A 22,382-nucleotide genomic window follows, 5' to 3' on the forward strand; every position below is an offset into this window, starting at 1 on the left:
ATCATGACAGTGGAGGAGGCCATGCATTGACATATCAGAATGGGAATGGGAAGTGGAATTAAAATCGGGGGCCACTGGGAGATACTGCTTTTTCTCAAACTTACGGTAAAACAACAGCGCCTCCACTTCCTAAGATTGAGGCAAGCAAATCTCCTCGCCCCCCCCCCCAGCTTAAAAGTGTTTTAAAGGAGCATAATTGAAAGCATCCTGACAAGTTACATCTTCATCTGGTATGGGAGCAGTCGAGCATCAGGCCAGAAGTCCCTACAGAGGACTGTGAGAACAGCAGCGAGGATCATAGGAGTCTCCTTACTGTCCACTGGGGACATTCATCAGGAGCGATGTATACCATAAGATATAGGAGCAGAAGTAGGCTATTCAGCCCATTGAGTCTGCTTTGCCATTCAGTCATGGGCTGATCCAATTCTTCCAGTTATCCCACTCCCCTGCCTTCTCCCCATACCCTTTGATGCCCTGGCTAATCAAGAACCTATCTATCTCTGCCTTAAATACACCCAATGACTTAGCCTCCATCGCCGCTCATGGCAACAAATTACACAGATTTACCACCCTCTGATTAAAGTAATTTCTCCATATCTCTGTTCTAAATGGACATCCTTCAATCCTGAAGTCGTGCCCACTTGTCCTTGAATCCCCTACCATTGGAAGTAACTTTACCATATCTAATCTGTTCAGGCCTTTTAACATTCAGAATGTTTCTATGAGATCCCCCTATCATTCTCCTGACTCCAGGGAATACCCCCCAAGAGTTAACAGATGTTCCTCAGTAGAGCTACTAGGACTTGATGTTTCAATCCCTATGGTAAGTTGGCACTCTCGATGTTAGCAGTGGGTTTGGAGTGGTGACAAGGAGGGAGGGTAGGTACGTCATCGGGGTCATCAGGTGGGCACCCTCCTTCTTTGACGTTTCGTTGATAAGCCCATGACGTCTCCAGAGGGCTCAACAGTACTACCTGGCATCCTAGATACACCCCCCTCAGTTCCATACCTTCCTGTCTTCATCTTGCAGCCCAGTTGTTGTCTTTCCTTTTAATCCAAATCCAATTGCTGCTTTCTTCTGCTGCATTTGATAAGGACTTGATTGCTTGTTAGAGGGAGTGACCCCTCACCCCCATCTTCTTCAATAGACTGGTCGTAGATGTAGCAACAAATCCCCTGCATCCCACTTCTACAGGGAAAATCTTGGTCTTCCAGCCATTCTGGGCAGCTACAGTTGCCAGTTCAGAGTACTTGGTCTTTTCCCTCTCATAAGCTTCTTCGACACCATCTTCCTATGGTACTGTCAATTCCACAACATATGCCTGCTTGGCTGTTGTGGACCACAGGACCATGTCTGGCCGGAGTGTTGTAGCTGCAATGTCTGGGGGAAATACAAGCTTTTTTTCCAAGTCTACGTCCATTTTCCAATCCCAAGCAACTGCAGAATGCTTACATCTTTTGATGTTGTATGGTGCTCTGGAGGTTGTCCTGCTGGTACAAATTGTGTGATGTGGACATTTCCTGCCGATGTTTGTGGGAGAGCACTTGTGGTGATTCGCCTCTGTTCCAAGATTGATGCCAGCTGTCTGAGAACTTGGTTATGCCGCCAAGTGTACCGCCCCTGGGTGAAGCTCGTGGTGCATCCCGTTAAAATGTGCCTTAGTGATCCAGGTGAATACTTTCATTCCTGGAATCATCCTCACAAATCTTCTCTGAACCCACTCCAATGTCAGTAGAGCCCAAAACTACACACAGTGCTCCAAGTTTGGTCTCTATACCTCTAGAAATGAGTGCCAACATCAAGAGGTCCCTGGTAAGTATCTGAGTAGCCAGGGCATCAAAGGTTATGGTGAGAAGGCGGTGGGGGGGGGGGGACTAAATGGGAGAATGGATCAGCTCATGATAAAATGGCGGAGCAGACTCAATGGGCCAAATGGCCGACTTCTGCTCCTTTGTCTTATGGTCTTATGGTCTAACATTCAATTCGCCTTCTTCACCACTGGCTCAACCTGGAGATTAACCTTTAAGGTATCCTGCACAAGGACTCCCAAGTCCCTTTGCATCTCTGCATTTTGAGTTCCCCCCCATCTAAATAATAGTCTGCCCATTTATTTCTTCAACCAAAGTGCATGACCATACACTTTCCAATATTGTATTTCATTTGCCATTTCTTTGCCCATTCCTCTAAACTATCTAAGGATCTCGGTTTCCTCAACACTACCCGCTCCTCCACCTATCTTTGTATCATCGGCAAATTTAGCCACAAATCCATTAATCGCATAGTCCAAATCATTGACGTACATTCTAAAAAGCAGCAGTCCCAACACTGACCTCCGTGGAGCTCTACTGGTAACCGGCAGGCAGCCAGAATAGGATCCCTTTATTCCCACTCTCTGTTTTCTGCTGATCAGCTAATGCTATATCCATGCAAGTAACTTCCCTGCAATTCCATGAGTTCTTAGCTTGCTAAGCAGCCTAATGTGTGCCACCTTGTCAAAGGCCTTGTGAAAATCCAAGTACACCACGTCTACTGCATCTCCTTTGTCTACCCTGCTTGTAATTTCCTCAAAAAATTGCAGTAGGTTAGTCAGGCAGGATTTTCCTTACAGGAAACCATTCTGGCTTTGGCCTATCTTGTCATGTGCCTCCAGCTACTTCCTTCAGAACCCGAGGGTGCATTCCATCAGGTCCAGGAGATTTATCCACCCTCAGACCATTAAGCTTCCACCCTCACCTTCTCAGTTGTAATTTTCACTGCACATACTTCACTTCCCTGACACTCTTGAATGTCCAGTATACTGTAGATGTCTTTCACTGTGAAGACTGATGCAAAATACGCATTCAGTTCCTCTGCATCTCTCATTACAATATCTCTAGCGTCATTTTCTACTGGTCTTATATCTACCCTCAACTCTCTTTTACCCTTTATATACTTGAAAATGCTTTCAGTATCTTCTTCGATATTAGTCACTAGCTTCCTTTCATAATTCATCTTTTCCTTCCTAATTACCTTCTTAGTTTCCTTCTACAAGTTTAAAGCTTCCCAATCCTCTACCTTCCCACTAGCTTAGGCTTCCTTGTGTGCCCTCTCTTTTACTTCTACTTTGGCTCTGACTTCACTTGTCAGCCAAGGTAGTGTCCTTCTTCCATTCGAAAATTTCTTCTTATTTGGAATACATCTGTCTTGCACTTCCCTCATTTTTCTCAGAAACTCCAGGCATTGCTACTCTGCTGTCCTTCCTGCTAGTGTCCCTCTCCAGACAACTTTGGCCAGTTCCACTGTCATGCCATTGTAATTTCCACATCCCGGCTGCTGTTTGGAGGCCTATGTACAACTACCATTTGGGTCCTTTCACCCTTGCCGTTTCTTAACTCAACCCACAGAGACTCTACATCTCCCGATCCTATGTCATCCCTTTCTAATGATTTAATATTATTTCTTATAAACAGGGCCACACCACCCCCTCTGCCTACTAACCTATCTTTCCGATTCACCGTATATCCTTGGATATTCAGCTCCCTATGGCAGCCATCCTTCAGCCAAGTTTCAGAGAAGAGCACAACATCATACTATGGGGTCTGACCGGGGTCCTATATAGCTGCAACATTATGTCTCGGCTCTTAAATTCAATCCCACGATTGATGAAAGTCAATGCTTTCTTAACCACAAAGTCAACCTCTGCAGCAGCTTTGAGTGTCCTATGGACTCGGACCCTAAGATCCTGCTGATCCTCCACACTGCCAAGAGTCTTACTATTAATACTATGTTCTTCCATCATATTTGACCTACCAAAATGAACCACTTCACATTTATCTGGGTTGAACTCCATCTGCCACTTCTCAGCCCAGTTTTGCATCCTATCAATGTCCAGCTGTAACCTCTGACAGCCCTCCACACTATCCACAACACCCCCAACTTTTGTGTCATCAGCAAGTTTACTAACTCATCCCTCCACTTCCTCATCCAGGTCATTTATAAAAATCACAATGAGTAGGGGTCCCAAAACAGATCCCTGAGGCACACCAGTGGTCACTGACCTCCCCGCAGAACATGACCCATTTACAACCACTCTTTGACTTCTGTGGGCAAGTCAGTTCTGGATCCACAAAGCAATATCCCATTTGATCCCATGCCTCCTTACTTTCTCAATAAGCCTTGCATGGGGTACCTTATCAAATGCCTTGCTGAAATCAATATACACTACATCTATGGCTCTACCTTCATCGATGTGTTTAGTCACATCCTCAAAAAGCTCAAATCAGGCTTGTAAGGCACAACCAGCCTTTGACAAAGCCATGCAACATACATCAAAGTTGCTGGTGAACGCAGCAGGCCAAGCAGCATCTATAGGAAGAGGCGCAGTCGACGTTTCAGGCCGAGACCCTTCGTCAGGACTAACGAAGGGTCTCGGCCTGAAACGTCGACTGCGCCTCTTCCTATAGATGCTGCTTGGCCTGCTGCGTTCACCAGCAACTTTGATGTATGTTGCTTGAATTTCCAGCATCTGCAGAATTCCTGTTGTTTGACAAAGCCATGCTGGCTATTCCTAATCATATTATGCCTCTCCAAATGTTCATAAGTCCTGCCTCTCAGGATCTTCTCCATCAACTTATCAACCACTGAAGTATGACTCACTGGTCTATAACTTCCTGGGCTATCTCTACTCCCTTTCTTGAATAAAGGAACAACATCCACAACCCTCCAATCCTCCGGAATCTCTCCCGTCCTCGTTGAGAATGCAAAGATCATTGCCAGAGCCTCAGCAATCTCCTCCCTCGCTTCTCACAGTAGCCTGGGGTACATCCCATCCGGTCCCGGTGACTTATCCAACTTGATGCTTTCCAAAAGCTCCAGCACATCCACCTCAATATCTACATGCTCAAGCTTTTCAGTCCGCTGCAAGTTATCCCTACAATCGCCAAGATCCTTTTCCGTAGTGAATAGTGAAGCAAAGCATTCATTAAGTACCTCTGCTATCTCCTCTGGTTCCATACACACTTTTCCCATGTCACAGTTGATTGGCCCTATTCTCTCACGTCTTATCACATACTTGCCCTTCACATACTTGTAGAATGCCTTAGGGTTTTCCCTAATCCTGTCTGCCAAGGCCTTCTCATGGCCCTTTCTGGCTCTCCTAATTTCCTTCTTAAGCTCCTTCCTGCTAGCCTTATAAACTTCTAGATCTCTATCATTACCAAGTTTTTTGAACATTTCATAAACTCTTCTTTTCTTCTTGACTAGATTTACAACAGCCTTTGTATACCACGGTTCCTGAACCCTACCATCCTTTCCCTCTCTCATTGGAACGTACCTATGCAGAACCCCATGCAAATATCCCCTGAACCTTTGCCACATCTCTTCCGTATGTTTCCCTGAGAACATCTGTTCCCAATTTATGCTTCCAAGTTCCTGCCTGAGAGCCTCATATTTCCCCTTACTCCAATTAAACCTTTCCCCCGGCACCTCGGGAGAGGTTGACATGCATCTGAGTCCGACTAAATGTTGTGCATTGTCTCTTGCCTTTCTTTTGGCCAGATGTGCAGTCCTTCTTAGGTGGAGAGATGTTGCCCTACCCACTCATGCTCAATGGCTCAGAGACATTATGTCCTGCTTAGACCCTGAAAAGATTCATTATTCACTTCTTAATTCGGACATAAAGTTCCAAAAGGTGTGGGGACCTTTTCTTGAATATTTTAATAATTCCCGTTTAGATTAAGGGTTCATCCCTCCTTTTTTTTTCTTTTGCATTTAAATCCCTTACTTCCAGCTTCTTTCGGTTAAGACTTACATTTTTTTTATGTGTAAACATATTATAGCTCAGGTAGCAGGCAATATACCTTTTTTTATATAAATACAGCTCTGGTGATAAATGTTCTGATTAATTTTTCTATATATCGTAAGGTTGGCTTGGAGTCGGGTAGTGGGAGGGTGGGATGGTAACTAACTTTATACGATTCTACAAATGTACTATGGATGCTTTTCCTTAACTGTTATGAACTGTACATTTGATAAGTTTGTTTTGCACTGTATAAACCTCTTTATTTTACTTTTTTTGTTGTTGCACTCTAGAAACTTATAAAAAATTAATTTTAAAAAACCTTTCCCCTACTTGTCTGTTCCTATCCCTCTCCAATGCTATGGTAAAAGAGATAGAATTGTAATCACTATCTCCAAAACACTCTCCCACTGAGATATCTGACACCTGACCAGGTTCATTTCCCAATACCAGATCAAGTACAGACTCTCCTCTTGTAGGCTTATCTACATATTGTGTCAAGAAACCTTCCTGAACACACCTAACAAACTCCACCCCATCTAAACCCCTCCCTCTAGGGAGATGCCAATCAACATTTGGGAAATTAAAATCTCCCACCACAACTCTGTTATTATTACACCTTTCCAGAATCTGTCTCCCTATCTGCTCCTCGACGTCCCTGTTACTATTGAGTGGTCTATAAAAAACACCCAGTAGAGTTATTGACCCCTTCCTATTCCTAACTTCCACCCACAGAGACATTGTAGACAACCCCTCCATGACTTCCTCCTTTTCTGCAGCTGTGACACAATCCCTGATCAACAGTGTCACACCCCCACCTCTTTTGCCTCCCTCCCTGTCCTTTCTGAAACAACTAAAGCCTGGCACTTGAAGTAGCCATTCCTGCCCCTGCACCATCCAATTCTCTGTAATGGCCACAACATCATAGCTCCAAGTGCTGATCCACGCTCCAAACTCATCCACTTTGTTCATAATACTCCTCGCATTAAAATAGACACATCTCAAACCATCGGTCTGAGCATGTCCCTTCTCTATCACCTGCCTATCCTCCTTTTCGCACTGTCTCCAAACTTTCTCTATTTGTGAGCCAACCTCCCTTTCCTCTGGTATTGCAAGTGATCTGTTGATGGTATTTGCTTAATGATTTTTTTCAGACTGGCCTGGTTAAAATCTCCCAAAACAATGGCGAAGGCGTTAGGATGAGCTGTTTCGTGCACGTTTATCCCATTGCTCAGATCATGTAAAGCCTAATTGACATTGGCCTCAGGTGGAATGTATACTGCTACCAAAATGCCCCCAGAGAACTCCCATGGTAGCGAAACAGGACGGCACTTCACTGCTAGATACTCCAGGTCTGGTGAGCAGAATTGGGACAGCACTGATATATTTGTGGACCAAAAAGAGTTGATCATGAGGCATACTCCTCCACCTCTGCTTTTGAGACTATATAGATCTATCCTAATAGTGTATAGTAAACCTGTTGATCTGAATTGCTGCATCTGGTATGGAAGGTGTTAACCAGGATTCCGTGAAACAAGACACATGGGGTCCTAATGTCCCTCTGATTTAGCACCCTAGTTCTGAGATCATCGATTTTATTCACCAGAGTCTACGCATTTGCCAGCAAGATAGTCGGCGCTGGGAGTTTAAAACCCTGTTTCCTTAAATGCACTTGTAACCCCGATCTGCAGCCATGCTTCGTCCGTAGGCGCTTCTGTCCAGAATCAGAGTTGTTTCCATAAGTTTTAAACAGCGATAGTTTGCTTAAGTGCCTTAAGACATCTTTGTTGACTGTACTGACTTTGGAAGCAGTTGTGCTTTTTAGCTGTATCAGTCTGAAACGAGAATATTTATTCGTATCCATTGAGAGTAAGCTGCGACTTGAGTCGCCCCTAAGCGCCCCGGAAGTAATGCCAGTCTCTCAGCCACGTATTAATATGCCTGATCATGCTATTCCTGCACTCGTTAGCACGTGGCACAGGCAGCAATCCTGAGATTACTACCCCGGAGGTCCTGCTTTTCAGCTTCCTACCTAACTCCCCAAATTCTCTCTTCAGGACCTCCTCCCTTTTTCTACCCATGTCATTGGTACGTGTACTAAGACTTCTGGCTGTTCACCCTCTCCCTTCAGAATACTCTGCACCCAATCCAAGATATCCCGCACCCTGGCACCTGGGAAGCAACACACCATATGGGTATCTATATCAGGCTGACAGAACCTCCTGTCTGTTCCCCTCACTATGGAATCCCCTATGACTACCACATTCTTCATCTTCCTCTTTCCCTTCTGCACCACGGAACCAGGCTCAGTGCCAGAGACCTGATTGCCAAGGTGGTCCTCTGTCAGGTCACCCACCCCCCCATCAGCATCCAAAATGGGATTAACAATAAAGTTAGAATGAGAAACAGTTTCTTCCCCCAGGCCATTAGACCGCTGAACTCTCTGCCACATCATATTCGAAGTGTCACTGGTTAATCTGTCCCATAACTTACAATTATTTAATATTAATGCATTTTAGTTTGCTATTTATGTGTGATTCATCTGCAGATTTTATTCTCAGCTTCGTAAGTTATCGTGTAAAGTATACTACTGTGCTTTACACACTGGTTCAAAGAAAAGTCTCGTTTCTATACACGTTATATGGTTATATATGTTATATACATGTAAATAGCTAAATGACAATAAACTTAACTTGATTTATTTGAAACATTTAGTGGGAGAAGAATTTGATAACAAAACATGTCTGTTGTTACTTTTCTGGACGTCAGAAATAAGGTGAAGGTATGTTATTGCTCAAGCATCACAAAGAGTAAACTTCGTGTCTTATGCAGCTGCTGCGAAATATGTACAGTAGATACTAATGTATGTTTAAGTATTTCAATAGCATCTATGTTAGAGAGCAATTTTTTAAATGACTCGGACTACTATGAAAAAGTTCAACAAAGCCTGGGTCTACCAGTCAGCTTTTAAGGTATGGTGCTTAAATGATGTGAAAAGAACTTGCCTTCAAAGACAAGTCTCTAGGTTGCATCTTTTCTGATGGCTGCAAAAATAATAAAAGTAAATAATTAATGTCAACTACCACCTACTCTGCATATTTCTGACCAGCAGTGGATTAGGAAAATCAGGTTGGCACTGGATGTCAAGAGAGAGAATTTGTAGAATGTCTACGAGATGGCTTTTTAGAACAGCTTGTTGTTGAGCTCACTAGGGGATCGGCTGTACTGGATTGGGTATTTCAGCTCAATCTCTCTAATCACCTGTGGTTCATTACACAATGAACCACAGGTGATTAGAGAGATTGAGCTGAAAGAACCTTTAGGAGGCAGTGATCATAACATGATTGAGTTCACTGTGAAATTTGAGAAAGAGAAGCTGAAATCCGGTGTGTCGGTATTTCAGTGGAGTAAAGGAAATTACAGTGGCATGAGAGAGGAACTGGCCAAAGTTGACTGGAAAGAGACACCAGCGGGAAGGACGGCAGAGCAGCAGTGGCTGGAATTTATGTGAGAAGTGAGGAAGGTGCAAGACAGATATATTCCAAAAAAGAAGAATTTTCAAGTGGAAAAAGGATACAACCGTAGCTGACAAGAGAAGTCAAAGCCAAAGTTAAAGCAAAGGAGAGGGCATACAAGGAAGCAAAAATTAGTGGGAAGACAGAGGATTGGGAAGTTTTTAAAAACTTACAAAAGGAAACTAAGAAGGTCATTAAGAGGGAAAAGATGAATTATGAGAAGAAGCTACCAAATAATATCAAAGAGGATACTAAAAGCTTTTTCAAGTATATAAAGAGTAAGAGACAGGTGAGAGTAGATATTGGACCGATAGAAAATGATGCTGGAGAAATTGTAATGGGAGATAAGGAGATGGCGGAGGAACTGAACAAGTATTTTGCATCAGTCTTCACTGAGGAAGACATCAGCAGTATACCGGACATTCAAGAGTGTCAGGGAAGAGAAGTGTGCGCAGTCACAACTACGACAGAGAAAGTACTCAGGAAGCTGAATAGTCTAAGGGTAGATAAAACTCCCGGACCACATGGAATGCACCCTCGTGTTCTGAAGGAAGTAGCTGTGGAGATTGCGGAGGCATTAGCAATGATCTTTCAAAAGTCAATTGATTCTGGCATGGTTCTGGAGGAGTGGAAGATTGCAAATGTCACTCTGCTATTTAAGAAGGGGGCAAGGAAGCAAAAAGGAAGTTATAGACCTGTTAGCTTGACATCAGTGGTTGGGAAGTTGTTGGAGTCGATTATCAAGGATGAGGTTACAAAGTACCTGGAGGCATATGACAAGATAGGCAGAACTCAGCATGCTTTCCTTAAAGGAAAATCCTGCCTGACAAACCTATTGCAATTTTTTGAGGTAATTACAAGTAGGCTTCGCAAGGGAGATGCAGTGGGTGTCGTGTATTTGGATTTTCAGAAGGCCTATGCCTGACGCCGGCCCCCTAGGCCTGAGTTGACATAGTAGTAGTTGACAAGGTGCCGCACACGAGGCTGCTAAACAAGATAAGAACCCATGAATTACGGGAAAGTTACATACGTGAGTAGAGTATTGGCTGATTGGCAGGAAACAGAGAGTGGGAATAAAGGGATCCTATTCTGGTTGGCTGCCCATTAGCAGTGGTGTTCCACATGGGTCCATGTTGGGGCTGCTTCTTTTTACATTGTTCATCAACAATTTGGATTATGGAATAGATGGCTTTGTGGCTAAGTTTGCTGATGAAAGAAAGATAAGTGGAGGGGCCGGTGGTGCTGAGGAAACAGAGAGTCTGCAGAGAGACTTGGATAGATTGGGAGAATGGGCAGAGAAGTGGAAAATGAAATACAGTGTTGGAAAGTGTAAGGTTATGCACTTTGGTAGAAGAAATAAACTGGCAGACTATTATTTAAATGGGGAGAGAACTCAAAGCTCTGAGATGCAATGGGATTTGGGAGTCCTCGTGCAGGATACCCTTAAGGTTAACCTCCAGGGTGAGTTGGTGGTGAAGAAGGCAAATGCAATGTTGGCATTCATTTCTAAAGGAATAGAGTATAGGAGCAGGGATGTGATGTTGAGGCTCTATAAGGCACTGGTAAGTCCTCGCTTGGAGTACTGTGGGCAGTTTTGGGCTCCTTATTTAAGAAAGGATGTGCTGACACTGGAGAGAGTTCAGAGAAGATTCACTAGAATGATTCCGGGAATGAGAGGGTTAACATATGAGGAACGTTTGACCACTCTTGGACTGTACTCCTTGGAGATTAGAAGAATTGGGGGGACCTCATAGAAACATTTCGAATGTTGAAAGGCACGGACAGAGTGGATGTGGCAAAGTTGTTTCCCATGGTGGGGGTGTCTAGTACGAGAGGGCATGACTTAAGGATTGAAGGGCGCCCATTCAGAACAGAGGTGCGAAGAAATTTTTTTAGCCAGAGGGTGGTGAATCTGTGGAATTTGTTGCCACAGGCAGCAGTGGAGGTCAAGTCATTGGGTGTATTTAAGGCAGAGATTGATAGGTGTCTGAGTAGCCAAGGCATCAAAGGTTATGGTGAGAAGGCAAGGCAGTGGGACCAAATGGGAGAATGGATCAACTCATGATAAAATGGTGGAGCAGACTCGATGGGCCGAATGGCCGCCTTCTGCTCCTTTGTCTTGTCTTATGGTCTAATACAGTTCCCAATAAGGCTGTCTACGTAACTTGCCTCACAAGTGCGCACATGTACATTATGGAACCAATAGGCACTATGCAAATCGCAGACTAGGATACAACCTTGAGCACATCACCGAAGACTCCAAAGCTCACTGGCATCACTGACAGCAATTCAGTGATTAACTGCACAGAGTCAGAGTCATACAGCAAAGCTTCAGACCCTTAGGCCCAACTGATCAAGCCACTCACTAAAACCCACTTGCTTATATTTGGCCTATAGCCCGCTAAAACCTTCCTATCCATGCACATGTCCAAGCACCTTTTAAATGTTGTTAATGTGCCTGCATCAACTACTTCCTCTAGCAATTCATTCCAGATATGGACCACCCTCTGGGTGTAAAAGTTGTCCCTCAGAGATCCCTATTAGATCTTTCCACTCTCACCACTATAAGTTTTGAGAGGTTCAATCAGGTCCACTGCCCAAGTACAAAAAGCAGCATTAGGTCACTACAGCAAAAAAGAGCTTTGACCAGCAACCAATCAGCGCTTGGGATTGATTAGTAATAACAAATTAAAGGACGGCAGGGGCAAGCGCAGCAGCTGTCATCTGAGTGGACAGAGTCAGTCGTGATCTTGAGGCTTTACCTCGTCGAGGATTCAGTGGAGAGAGACTTCAGTCAGAAAACAAAAGTAAAGAAAAACTCAAGATTAAGCTTTTTTTCTCCCTCCCATCTTTATATCTGCTCAGCTAGGATAGTAGAGATTTCAGTCAGGATAATTGAATGCTCCTCTTGTGAGATGTGGGAAGGCAGGGAGACCTCCAGTGTCCCTGAAGACTACAGCTGCAGGAAGTGCATCCAGTTGCAGCTTCTAACAATACGTGTTAAGGAGTTGATGCTGGAACTGGATGAACTCCGGATCATTCAGGAGACTGAGGGGGTGATATAGGACATATGGAGAGATAGATATGCCCAAGGGGCAGGACACAGGATGGGAAAGGGGTTAAAAGGCCAGTGCAGAATACTCCTGTGGCCATCGCCCTCAACAACAGGTACACTGGATACTGTTGGGGGGGTGGGGTGAGGAATGGCATAACAGAGGAAACTCACGGTGGTTGGGTCTCTCAAACTGAGTCTGCCTCTGTGACTCAGAAGGCGGGGGGTGGGGGGAGAAGAGGCATGCTATAGTGATAGGGGATCTGTTAGTTAGGGGAGTGGGCAGGAGGTTCTATGAGCAAGAATGAGATTCCCAGATGGTATGTTGCCTTCGGGGTGCCAGGGTCCAGAATATCTCGGATGAAATTCTCAGCATTCTTTAAATGGAGGGTTAGGTGCAAGTTAAAAGGCAGGCCCTTCAGGGTTGTGATCTCAGTATTACTACCTGTGCCACATGCTAGTTAGGCCAGAACAAGGAAGATTACACAGTTTAATACATGGCTAAGGAGTTGGTGTAGGAGGGAAGGCATAATATTTTTTGGATCATTGGGCTCTCTTCTGGGGGGCAGGGGCTAGAATTAATATCCTAGTGGGAAGATATGTTAATGCTGCACTATGGGGTTTAAATTAGAGTTGCAGGGAGATAGCAACCAGATTGCCAGTTAGTGGAGAGGTTGTGGAGGCAGATGTTGGTAAGACCTCAGACAAAGTTAGGGTTGAGCATGGTGTGACTAGTATCCTGAGCAATGCAAGAAGTGTGGTAGGAAAGGTGGATAATAGTGCTGAAGATGAAGTAGCTAGTTTACAAACAGAGGCAATGTGTAGTGAGGAGAGGCTGCTGATAGGGCAAAATTGCAGTCAACAGGATGAGGTGCAACATAAAAGGCAGACAAAATCGAAAAGGGTGAATACAGGACTGAAAGTGCATTTGAATGCGCACGGTATATGGAATAAGGTAGATGAACTTGCAGCACAGTTGCAGATCAGCAGGTATGTTGTAGGCATTACTGAACAGCGCCTGAAAGAACTTGATGTCCAAGGATACACATTGCCTCGAAAGGACATGTAGGAAGGCAGAGAGGTTGGGGCGTTGCTCTCATGGTAAAAAAAAAGAAATCAAATCATTAGAAAGTGATGACATATGGTTGACAGGTATTGAATCATTGTGGATAGAGCTAAGGATCTGCAAAGGTAAAAAACTCTGATGGGAGTTGTACACAGAACCCCTATCAATAGTAAGGATGTGGCCAACAAATTAAAACAGGAGATAGAAAATGCATACCAAAAGGACCAAGTTACAATAGCCATGGGGGACTTCAATATGCAGATAGATTGGAAAAATCAGGTTGGTGCTGGAGGGGGAAGTTCTAGAGTGCCTGCAAGATGGCTTTTTAGAACAGCTGATGGTTGAACCTACTAGAGGATCAGCTATTTTGGATTGGGTGTTATGCAATGAACCAGAATTGATTACAGAGCTTAAAGTAAGAGAACCCTTAGAGGCAAGTGATCATAATCTGATCAAATTCACCCTGAAATCTGAGAAGGAGAAGCTGAAGTCAGATGTATCAGTATTACAGTGGAGTAAAGAGGCACGAGAGAGGAGTTAGCCAAAATTGATTGAAAAAAAATACAGGCAGGATGATGGCAGAGTAACAATGGCTGGAATTCCTGGAAGCTCTTCAGAAGGCACAGGATATATAAATCCCAAAGAGGAAGAAGTATTCTAAATGAAAGGTGACACAACTGTAGCTAACAAGAGAAGTCAAAGCCAACATAAAAGCCAAAGAGACGGAATATAATAGAGCAAAAATTAGTGGGAAGATAGAGGACTAGGAAGCTTTTGAAAACCAACAGAAGGTAACTGGAAAAATTATTAAGGAAAAGATAGAATATGAAAATAAACTAGTCAATAATATTAAATAACATACCAAAAGTTTTTGCAGATGCATGGTGTAAAAAAGAAGCAAGAATGGATATCAGACTGCTGGAAAATGATGCTGGAAATGAATTGGAGACCACAAAATGGTGGATGAACTGAATAAGTACTTTGGTCAGTCCACTGTGGAAGACACTAGTGGGATGGTGGAAGCTCCAGGTGTTAGGACTCATGAAGTGTGTGAAGCTACTGTAAGTAGAGAGAAGGTTCTTGGGAAACTGAAAGGTCTGAATGTAGGTAAGTGACCTGGACGAGATGGTGCACATCACAAAGTTCTGAAAGAGGTGGCTGAAAAGATTGTGGAGGCATTAGTAATGATCTTTCAAGAATCACTAGATTCTGGAATGGTTCCGGAAGACTGGAAATTGCAAATGTCACTCCACTCTTCAAGAATGGAGAGACACAGAAGGAAGGAAACCTTAGGCCAGTTAATCTCACCTCACTGACTGGGAAGATGTTGGCGTCAATTATTAAGGATGAGGTCTCAGGGTACTTGGAGGCACATGATAAAATAAGCCGTAATCAGCATGGTTACCTCAAGGGAAAATCTTGCATGACAAATTTGTTGGAATTCTTTGAAGAAATAACAAGCAGGATAGACAAAGGAGAATAAAGGAAACCTTTTCTGGTTGGTTGCCAGTGACTAGAAGTGTTCTACAGGGGTCTCTGTTGGGACCAATTCTTTTTACCATTTATGTCAATGATTTGGATGATGGAATTGATGGCTTTGTTGCAAAGTCTGCAGACAATATGAAGATAGGTAGAGGGGCAGGTAGTTTTGAAGATGTAGACAGGCTACAGAAGAACTTAGGTGGATTAGGAGAAAAGGCAAGGAAATGACAGATGGAATACAGTGTCAGGAAGTGTATAGTCATGCACTTTAGTTAAAAAAAAGCAAAAGATTGACTGTTTTCTAAATAGAGATAAAATAGAAAAAGCAAAGGGATTTGGGAGTCCTGGTGCAGGATTCCGTAAAGGGTAATTTGTGGGTTGAATCTGTGGTGACGAAGGCAAATGCAATTTTAGCATTAATTTCAAGAGGACTAGCATATAAAAGCAAGGATGTAATGTTGAGACTTTATAAAGCACTTGTGAGGTTTGTGAGCAGTTTGGGCTCCTTATCTTATAAAGAATCTGCTGAAACTGGAGGGGATTCAAAGGAGGTTCACGAAATTGATTACAGGATTGAATGGTTCGTCGTATGAAGAGTGTTTGATGGTTCTGGACCTATATTCACTAAAATTAATTAGAATGAGGGGGTGACATTGAAACCTGTTGAATGGTGAAAGGCCTTGATAGAGTGGATGTAGTGGCTATCGTCCATTAGCACTCATATCTACAGTGATGAAATGCTTTGAGAGGTTGGTCATGACTAGACTGAACTCCTGCCTCAGCAAGTCAATGGCAGATGCAATCATAATGGCTCTTCACATGGCCTTAGACCACCTGGACAATACAAACACCTATGTCAGGATGCTGTTCATCAGCTATTGCTCAGCATTCAACACCATCATTTCTATAATCTTGATTGGTAAGTTACAGAACCTGGGTCTTTGTACCTCCCTCTGCAATTGGAACCTCTACTTCCTAACGGGAAGACCACAATCTGTGCAGATTGGTGAAACTATCTCCTCCTCACTGATGACGAAAACTAGTGCACCTCGGGTATGTGCTTAGCCCACTGCTCTGTTCTCTTTATACCCATGACTGTGTGGCTAGGCATAGCTCAAATACTATCTATAAATTCGTTGATGATACAACCATTGTTGGCAGAATCTCAGATGAAGACAAAAGAGCATACAGGAGCAAGTATACCAATTAGTGGAGTGGTGTCGCAGCAACAACCTGGCACTCAGCCTCAGTAAGACGAAAGAGCTGATTGTGGACTTCAGGAAGGGTAAGACAAAGGAACACATACCAATCCTCATAGAGGGATCAGAAGTGGAGAGAGTAAGCAGTTTCAAGTTCACAGGTGTCAAGATCTCTGAGGACCTAACTTAGTCCCAACATATCGATGTCGTTATAAAGAAGGTAAGACAGCGACTATACTTCATTAGGAGTTTGAAGAAATTTGATATGTCAACAAAAACACTCAAGAACTTCTATAGATGTACCGTGGAAAGCATCTTGACAGGCTGCATCACTGTCTGGTATGGGGGGCGGGGCGGGGGGGTTTGCTACTGCGCAGGGCTGTAAGAAGCTGCAGAGGGTCATAAATCTAGTCGACTCCATCTTGGGTACTAGCCTACAAGTACCCAGGACATCTTCAAGGAGTGGTGTCTCAGCAAGGCAGCATCCATTATTAAGGACCCCTAACACCAAGGACATGCCCTTTTCTCATTGTTACCATCAGGTAGGAGGTACAGAAGCCTGAAGGCACACTTTCAGCAATTCAGGAACAACTTCTTCCCCTCTACCATCTGATTCCTAAATGGATATTGAACCCATGAACACTACCTCACTTTTTTAGTATATATTATTTCTCTTTTGCACAATTTTCAATCTATTCAATATACATATACTGTAATTGATTTACTTATTTATTTTTATCTTCTTTCTTCGATATTATGTATTGCATTGAACTGTTGCTGCTAAGTTAACAAATTTCCCGACATATGCTCATGATAACAAATCTGATTCCGTTTCTGATAGGATGTTTCCAGTCGTGGGATAGTCTCAGAATAGAGGAGCGTCCTTTTAGAACGGAAATGAGGAGGAATTTCTTTAGCCAGAGAGTGGTGAATCTGTGGGATTCTTTGCCACAGGCAGCTGGAGGCGAAGTCTTTATGTATGTTAGGAGCTTAGGAGGATGATGGTGCCTAATGGCGACTCCTTTGCTTGCATCTTCGAAAACAGCTCTATTTCTATCTTTAATATCTTTATTCTTCTCTTTCAGGGTTCTTTTGAAGATCCTGATCTGGAGTTACATGCTGACACCGGTTCTTTGTGGGAATGGGACCCACTCTCAGGGTCTCATGACTGGTTGCTATTCGATATACAAAGGACGCAGCCCAGAAGATTAGTGTGCCTCCAGGGTTCCGGGATTTCGTGGCTCTGGAGGCGGGCAGACTTGAGGTCGGTGCTTCTGCAGGAAACTGGTGTGTCATGGGAGTGCACGAAGATCGAAAGCAGTGAGCTAGCTGCTGGCTATGTGCCCAGAGAACCGAGTTCTTTGGGCACAGAGCTCAGAAAAAGTGACACAGCAGACTTCTAACATCGTAAATCAACAAATTGTTTGTTAGGTCTCTCCTCTCGGTGTGAAACGGGGATACCTCTTTCTCCCTTATTAGGGAGAGAGAGAGCCTGTGGTACGTCACATTACCAGGTGAACAAGTAGTCCTTGGGGTACTGCAAGTCTGTGTCTTTACTGATGCTGTGCTGCATGCTGAGTGCTCGGTGGGGGGCATCGATGCTTTGTGTTGCTGATAGGGGTGGGGGGGGTCATTGCTTTGCTGCTGCTTATGCATGGGTGGGGGAGTTGGGGGGTCTTTGGGGTTCTAACATTTGACTGTCATTCATTCTTTGGGGTACTCCTCTGTTTTCGTGGATGGTTGCGAAAAAGAAGAATTTCAGGATGTATGTTGTATACATTTCTCTGACATTAAATGTACCTTTGAAACCTTTGCTTAAGGCAAAGGTTGATAGATTTTTCATTGGTCCAGGCATGAAGGGATATGGGGAGAAGGCAGGAAACTGGGGCTGAGAGGAAAATTGGATCAGTCATGACGAAATGGTAGAGCAGACTCAATGGGCCAAATGGCCTAATTCTGTTCCTATATGGTCTTATAAATACATGCCCTCTAGTTCTGTCTCAGTCCTGCTCCCCTAAGCAGAATCATCTGGTGGTCAAGTGTTGTTTATAATCTGTCTGCCAAGGGAGTTCTCTGCTATCATCCTGCTGCACTGTACACTTCACGACTGACAAACATCAAGATGGCATTGGAGAAACTGAGCACCATGATCAATAGTTATGAGACAGCATATCCAGATTCCCTCCTGATGATTGTGGGAGACATCTACTGTGATAAAGTGCTTTGAGAGGTTGATCATGTCTAGAGAATTAAGTCCTACATAAAGACCTGGATCTTCTGCAATTTGCCTACCGCCACAACAGATAGATGCAATCTCACTCTATTGTGGACCATTTGGACTTAACCAATTTTCCCCAGGATCAATAAAGTATGACTATGACTATGGCTATAACAACAGTGTAGGAGCCATGCAACTGTTCTCTATCTGCTTTGTACGAGAACAGAACAGTACAACACAGGACCACAATGTTGTGCCAAACCAGCTAAAAAGCAAATCAAAGACACCCAAACACTAATCTCTCCTACCATCACCATGTCCACCTTCCTTCACTTTCCTTACATCCATGTGCATATCCAAACGTCTCTTGAAAGCCTCCAATGTATTTGCCTCTACCACCAGACAAGGTAGCGCATTTCAGGCATCCACTTAAAAAACTTAAGTGAGTAAAAAACCCTCACATCCACTTTGAACCTAACTCCTTGTCATCTTCAATGCATGCCCTCTGGTATTAAGACACTTCAACCCTGGGAAACAGATACTCTCTGTCCACTCTATCTATGCTTCTCATAATCTTATTAACCTCCAACAGATCTCCCCTTAGCCTCTGGCACTCTAGGGAAAACACTCCAAGTTTATACAACCTCTCATGATAGCGCATGCCCTCTAAACCAGGCAGCATCCTCTTCCGCACCCACTCCAAAGCCTCAACTTCCTTCCTATAGTGGAGCAGCCCGAACTGTATGCAATACTCCAGATGTGGCCAAACCAGAGTTTTATAAAGTTGCAATATAACCGCATGACTTTTGAACTCAGAACCTCAACAATGGAAGCATTCCATAAGCCTTAACCACCTTATCAATCAGTGCAGCCACCTTCAAGGAAATATGAACTTGAATCCTAAAATTTTTCTGCTCAGGGCTGGCTGGTGGCACAATGACATCAGCGCCGGACTCTGGAACGGAGGATCTCGGGTTCGAATCCAGTCAGGGCTGCTCCCGAGAATGCTTTCCATCCGTGCCGGGTTGAGTGTCAAGTTCGCAACTCAACCTCATAAAATAAAGGGAAAAAATACTGCGAAATGGCTGTGTGAGGAGTGGCACGCCACACAGTCTCTCTCCCTTTCGCTCCGCGCCTTGTAAAGGCATGAAAAAGACATCATCCCGCCAACATCGCATACACACATGGACATGCCAAAAAAATATATATTTTTTAAATTATTAAAAAAATCTTTCTGCTCAGCAACATTTTTAAGGATCTTGACCTTAACCGTGTACTGTCTCCTTGCATTTGGTCTACCAGGATGCAACACCTCACATTTATTGAGTCAAACTCCATCTGCCATTTCATGCCTTTATCTGCAACTGATCTACATTGTGCTGTGTTCTTTACCAGTCTTCTACAGGGTCCAGTGAGATGGAGGAACTGAGGGAAATACATGTTAGTAGGGAAGTGGTGTTAGGTAAATTGAAGGGATTAAAGGCAGATAAATCCCCAGGGCCAGATGGTCTGCATCCCAGAGTGCTTAAGGAAGTAGCCCAAGAAATAGTGGATGCATTAGTGATAATTTTTCAAAACTCCTTAGATTCTGGACTAGTTCCTGAGGATTGGAGGGTGGCTAATGTAACCCCACTTTTTAAAAAAGGAGGGAGAGAGAAACCAGGGAATTATAGACCGGTTAGCCTAACATCGGTGGTGGGGAAACTGCTAGAGTCAGTTATCAAAGATGTGATAACAGCACATTTGGAAAGCGGTGAAATCATCGGACAAAGTCAGCATGAATTTGTGAAAGGGAAATCAGGTCTGACGAATCTCATAGAATTTTTTGAGGATGTAACTAGTAGAGTGGATAGGGGAGAACCAGTGGATGTGGTATATTTGGATTTTCAAAAGGCTTTTGACAAGGTCCCACACAGGAGATTAGTGTGCAAACTTAAAGCACACGGTATTGGGGGTAAGGTATTCATGTGGATAGAGAATTGGTTGGCAGACAGGAAGCAAAGAGTGGGAATAAACGGGACCTTTTCAGAATGGCAGGCAGTGACTAGTGGGGTACCACAAGGCTCAGTGCTGGGACCCCAGTTGTTTACAATATATATTAATGACTTGGATGAGGGAATTAAGTGCAGCATCTCCAAGTTTGCGGATGACACGAAGCTGGGCGGCAGTGTTAGCTGTGAGGAGGATGCAGAGTGACTTGGATAGGTTAGGTGAGTGGGCAAATTCATGGCAGATGCAACTTAATGTGGATAAATGTGAAGTTATCCACTTTGGCGGCAAAAACAGGAAAACAGATTATTATCTGAATGGTGGCCAATTAGGAAAAGGGGAGGTGCAACGAGACCTGGGTGTCATTATACACCAGTCATTGAAAGTGGGCATGCAGGTACAGCAGGCAGTGAAAAAGGCGAATGGTATGCTGGCATTTATAGCAAGAGAATTCGAGTACAGGAGCAGGGAGGTACTACGGTGAGACCACACCTGGAGTATTGTGTGCAGTTTTGGTCCCCTAATCTGAGGAAAGACATCCTTGCCATAGAGGGAGTACAAAGAAGGTTCACCAGATTGATTCCTGGGATGGCAGGACTTTCATATGATGAAAGACTGGATGAACTAGGCTTATACTCGTTGGAATTTAGAAGATTGAGGGGGGATCTGATTGAAACATATAAAATCCTAAAGGGATTGGACAGGCTATATGCAGGAAGATTGTTCTCGATGTTGGGGAAGTCCAGAACGAGGGGTCACAGTTTGAGGATAAAGGGGAAGCCTTTTAGGACCGAGATTAGGAAAAACTTCTTCACACAGAGAGTGGTGAATCTGTGGAATTTTCTGCCACAGGAAACAGTTGAGGCCAGTTCATTGGCTATATTTAAGAGGGAGTTAGATATGGCCCTTGTGGCTAAAGGGATCAGGGGGTATGGAGGGAAGGCTGGTACAGGGTTCTGAGTTGGATGATCAGCCATGATCATACTGAATGGCGGTGCAGGCTCGAAGGGCCGAATGGCCTACTCCTGCACCTATTTTCTATGTTTCTATGTTTCTATGTACATTATCCACAATTCTACCAATCTTGGTATCATCCGCAAACTTATTAACCCACCTATCTACATTTTCATCCAAGTCCCCATGCATCTTAATATTTTGGATTAGCCTCCCATAAGGGACTTTGTCAAAAGCCTTACTAAAATACATGTAGACCACATCCACTGCCCTACCCTCATCAATCTATCGCATCACCTTGTCAAAAAAACACTATCAAGTTGGTAAGACACGACCAGCTACGCATAAAGCCAAGCTTGCTCTCCCTAATTAGGCCATGGGTTTCCAAAGCTTCACATATTCTATCCATAATAATTTCCCCAGCAATTTTTCTACAACTGACGGTGAGACTTGCCAGTCTACAGTTCCCAAGATTTTCCCTAGTTTCCTTCTTAAGTAGATGTAACACCCTGGGAAAGGTTTCACTGCTAATGTAATGGTCTTTCTGTAAAAGCAGTGCTTGAGTTATGGTTAGAGATAACGGGTCCTTTGGAATGTGAGCCGTCCAATGACGGTGTTTGTGTGCCATATGTCTGATATCAGGATGATCTGGGTCTTTTGCTGGGTGGGAGATGAAGAGAAAAGACGCCGGAGAGGGGCCATGACCTGACGAAGGCCGGGGGAGAACCATAAGGAGGATCGGAGAGAGGGAAACCATGAGCTCCTACTTGTGCACATTAGACTGTTTCATTAAAATGGGCTCTTTTCTTTTTTTTGCTTTTTCTTCACTAACGGTATAGTCAAATTAAGAATTATAAAGTTAAATTGTGTACTGTCTGTTATTTCGTGGTACTGATTTGTAACAGGGAAACAAATAATGCAGCATCTACACAGACAGGGGGTTTCGGGGTGGACTCGCACCTCAATCCTACCCATTTGGCAGGGCCAGAGATTGTCTTCTCTAGATTTATGCAACCAACAGAACCTGAGGGTTACGTAGAGGTACTACATTAGCCACTCTCCAGTCCTCTGGGACCTCACCTGTGGCTCGAGAGGACACGAAGATACTCGTCAAAGTCCAAGCAATGTCG

At 43.9% G+C, this 22,382-nt stretch overlaps 1 protein-coding gene across 5 annotated transcripts in view; it reads right to left on the bottom strand.

Moving 5' to 3' along the window:
* LOC134344535 (meiosis-specific coiled-coil domain-containing protein MEIOC-like) overlaps positions 1-22,382 on the bottom strand; it is a 98,365-nt gene that overhangs the window by 18,904 nt on the left and 57,079 nt on the right. The window lies entirely within an intron of this gene.

Source organism: Mobula hypostoma, chromosome 3 (genome assembly GCF_963921235.1).
Source record: "Mobula hypostoma chromosome 3, sMobHyp1.1, whole genome shotgun sequence".
Classification (NCBI taxonomy): Eukaryota; Metazoa; Chordata; class Chondrichthyes; order Myliobatiformes; family Myliobatidae; genus Mobula; species Mobula hypostoma.